This window comes from Lepus europaeus, chromosome 14, assembly GCF_033115175.1.
Source record: "Lepus europaeus isolate LE1 chromosome 14, mLepTim1.pri, whole genome shotgun sequence".
In the NCBI taxonomy this organism is placed as follows: Eukaryota; Metazoa; Chordata; class Mammalia; order Lagomorpha; family Leporidae; genus Lepus; species Lepus europaeus.
Window position 1 is genome coordinate 75,429,619 of NC_084840.1, and position 4,425 is coordinate 75,434,043.

At 42.9% G+C, this 4,425-nt stretch overlaps 1 pseudogene; it reads left to right on the forward strand.

The window, feature by feature from the left end:
- The first annotated feature begins 228 nt into the window (after positions 1 to 228).
- LOC133773462 (zinc finger and BTB domain-containing protein 18-like) lies at positions 229 to 4,021 on the forward strand (annotated as a pseudogene).
- The last annotated feature ends 404 nt before the right edge of the window (positions 4,022 to 4,425 follow it).

Genomic DNA, 4,425 nt, shown 5'->3' on the forward strand with positions numbered 1-4,425 from the left:
TTAGTTACAGTATTATTTATTACTTTTTCAAATCCTCATGCTTCTTTTTCAGGAGCTGACAACTTTTTTTCCATTCTGTTTTGGTAAAATTGACAACAGAGAAGAATTATCACTTTCAAAATGAGAGTAATGATTCTTTTTCTAAGTTTATATAAGAGACAGAGAGAAAGAGAGAGAAAAAAGAGAGCACCCATCTATTGGCTCACTCCCCCACATGCCCACAACGGCATGCCTCGGCCACAGGTACAGCCAGGAGTCAGGAACTCAGTCCAGCTCTCCATGTGGGTGGCAGGGACCCAGCAATTGCAGCATCACCTGCTGCCTTCTAGGTGCATATTAGCAAGAAGTTAGATTTAAGAATATAGCTGGGACTCAAACCCAGACACTCTGACATCTACGTGTTTAAGTACATGCCTGGTCAAACACCTGTCCTAGTACCAATCCTCAACCTATATATTATTTACTATGACAAAATGTGCTTAATAAACCTTAAAATAAAAGAACACTTGAACTTTCACATATGTGATTATTTTGATATTTATAACACAACAATTAAAACTGGTTGTCAGCAGACATGTCTCTATATCACTGTTACAATACAAATGAACAGGTTGACATGAAATTAAAAGATCATGGGATTATGTGATTTTAAACTTTTAAATTGACTACCATTGTTTGTTAATTATTACTCATTAATCAACTGGACCCATGCATGGTAACCAAATAATGAAATATTTACCATCAGTTATCTTGTTTTCTTTTCTTGGACCAAGGGTAACTATTTAAATTTGGTATTTTGGTTTTATGTTCGTTTTCTTGTTTTACTTTTTAAAAATATTTTATTTACTTGAGAGGTAGAGTTACAGAGAGAGGGAGAGAAAGAGAGAAAGGTCTTCCATTATTGGTTCACTCCCTAAAGGGCTGCAATAGGCAGAGCTGGGCTGGTCCAAAGCCAAGAACCAGGAGCTTCTTCCAGGTCTCTCACGCAGTTTCAGGGGCAAAAGGACTTGGGCCATCTTCTACTGCTTTCCTGGGCCATAGCAGAGAACTGGATAGGAAGAGGAACCTCCAACCATTTAGAATACTGGCACTGCAGGTGGAGGCTTAGCCTACTACACCACAGTACCAGCTCCTGCTTGCTTACTTTTCACTCAACAAGCTGATCCATGGCCAGCCATTAAGATGATCTCATCAGGCTCTGTTCATGAGTTCCCCCTCCTGCATTCCCAGACTGTGCAAGTGTTTCCCTGACGGATGGGATATGCATATTTGACCAACCACACTATTTTGTCCCTCTTGAGCATGCCTATCCTCCACTTGTCCCACAAACAGCAACTCCATCTTATCTCTGCCTTGGGCTACATGTTCAGAGATGGGTCATTTTGTCACTTGCTGTGTCTGGAAGGCTTTGGCCACCACTGGGCTGCTGCCATGGGGAGCTGTTGAGAGTGGGGCCCTCTTAGCTCTGCCCCCAAAACACTACTCCAGCTGACAGTGGGGTTTTTGAAGATAGTGTAGCATTTCCATATCATAGTAGATACTTTCTCTTTTTCTTTTTTTAAAATATGTATGTATGTATTTTTTTAAAGATGCCATTTGGGATGCCTGCATCTCATATTGGAGTGGCTGTTTTTTTTTTCTAAAGATTTATTTATTTATTTATTTGAAAGTCAGAATTACACAGAGAGAGGAGAGGCAGAGAGAGAAGAGAGAGAGAGAGAGAGGTCTTCTATCTGATGGTTCACTCCCCAATTGGCTGCAATGGCCAGAGTTGTGCTGACCTGAATCCAGGAGCCAGGAGCTTCTTCCAGGTCTCCCACGTGGGTGCAGGGGTCCAAGGACTTTGGCCATATTCTACTGCTATCCCAGGCCATAGCAGAGAGCTGGATTGGATGTGGAGCAGCCAGTTCTTGAACTGGTGTCCATATGGGATGCCAGCTCTTCAGGCCAGGGTGTTAATCTGCTGCGACACAGTGCTGGCCCCTAAATATGTATTTATTTATTTGAGAGGCAGAGTAACATAAAGAGAGAAGGAGAGACAGAGAGAGGTCTTCCATTCCCTGACTCACTCCCCAAATGGCCACAAAGATCAGAGCTGGGCTGATTTGAAGTCAGGAGCCAGGAGCTTCTTCTGGATCTCTCACATAGGTAAGGGGCCTAAGCACTTGATCCATCTTCCACTGCTTTCCCAGGTGCACTCCCAGGGAGCTGGATTGGAAGTGAACCAGTGCCCATATGGAATGCCAGTGCTGCAGGTTTTAACCTGCTGAGCCACAGGGCCCACCCCAGTTGACATTTTCTGCAGTTCAAAGATTTGTTCATTGAAGACAAGCTAGCAACTGTTATCTATACATGTATGACAAAACCTGCAAAGAGAAGCTGAAAGAGAAAGCCACTATGGAGGCAGACAGCATGAAAATGGGCAAAGATTCTTCAAGTTGTTCCAAGTTGAGACTTCTGATGGCAGCAGCCACATGGTAGGTGATTCACTCAGTGATAAAAATGAAGATGAAGAAAAAGATGACATACTGAACATCATGCCCAGTGACAGGGACTTGGAGGCAGAGCCTGGGAACATGTGCATGTGATTGTCATCAGTCTCAGCAGGCATCTCTCAAGTGGTGGAGAAGCAGAGCCTAAGGCACAGCAGCTGGAAAAATGGTAGCCAGCCCGTGCAGCTCAAGACTCTTTGCCACAGCGGTCTGACACCTCCATGAGGGATTTGGCAAATGTTAACCGTGTGCTGGACCTGTCAAGTCCAGCCTTTCAGGAGTTGAAAATCTTTTTTTTAGCATTTTTTATTAAACTTTTATTTAATGAATATAAATTTCCAAAGTACAGCTTATGGGTTACAATGGCTTCCCCTTCCCAAAACTTCCCTCCTACCCACAACCCTCCCCTTTCCCACTCCCTCTCCCCTTCCAATCACATCAAGATTCATTTTCAATTCTCTTTATATACAGAAGATCAGTTTAGTATATATTAGGTAAAGATTTCAACAGTTTGCCCCCATATAGCAACACAAAGTGAAAAAAAAATACTGTTGGAGTACTAGTTATAGCATTAAATAAGAGTGTACAGCACATTAAAAACAGAGATCCTACATAATATTTTTTTAAAAAAATTAATTAATTTTCTATGCCATTTCCAATTTAACACCAGGTTTTGTTTTTCATTTCCAATTATCTTTATATACAGAAGATTGATTCAGTATATAATTAGTAAAGAGCTCTTATTTGTCTTCACACAGCGTGCTGAGAAGCAACCTGGTACAGGTGAAGGTGCAGAAAGAGGCTTCCTGTGATCAGAGTGATATTCGCACTAATGACTCTGACAGCAGACATAGCACTATGAAGGAAAGTGTGAGCATTAATAACAAGGTACAGTATGAGCTGGCCTATCTGGCTCCTTCCTCTATGGGAAGACTCAGTCCTGAGGGAGCTTGATCTGGAGGGCAAAGCCAGCAATGATGAACTGGTGGCCCTGGAGAACCAGTGAGTCCAGGTGGAAGATGGCATGAAGACCAGTCTACTCCCCTATGTCTCCAACATCCTGAACCTTGCTGACTAGAACTTCACCTGCCCTCTGTACAACAAAGTCTTCCCATGCCTCCAGATACACCTGAGCACTAACCTTCACAAGCAGGGCGGCATCCAAGCCCACTGCCAATGCCAGTGTTCCCACGTGCTCACTGTGGGGGAAGAATTTCTCCTGCATCTATACCCTCCAACACCATGAGAGGATTCACTTTGTGGGAGAAGCCCTCCATGTGCACAAGTGTGGCAAGAGCTTCCAGTATTCACACAACCTGAGCCACCATGCCGTGGTGCACACCTATGAGAAGCTACACACCTGCAAGTGATGTGAACAGAGGTTCACACTTTTGGGAGACCTGTGCAGACAGATTGGCAAGTTCCACTGTGAGCTGCTGAACTCTTGGTTATTCAACAGCAAAGCACTGCGTTTGCCTATTGTCAGAGATAGAAAGAAGCCCCAGCCTCTAAAGATTGGGCTCCCTTGATTGACATGGGGATTGGGTATACTAGACTATGTTCATGGGGCAGCAGAGGCTGAGGCTCAAGGTGTGGTTGTAATGGTCAACACGCAGGACAAAAACATTTTACACAGTGTTTGTTGTCCTGTCCTGAACTTACAAAAAGGACTACTGGAGTAGCATGGAAAATGTTTGCCATTCTTGCCTTTTGTTTTTAATTAACATTGTTTACAATTTGATCAGCTTAACTACCGTAAACATAGACTATATTTGTGATTAAGATACTGAATGGAAAACTCCCTTGTGAGTTACTGGATTGTCTTGGAAATGTTTTGTCGAATGTGCATTAATTTGGCAATAATGGCAATAAAAGCAAACAAGCAAGCAAACAAGCAAGCAAACAAACAAACAAAAAAGTTGTGAAAATGGCC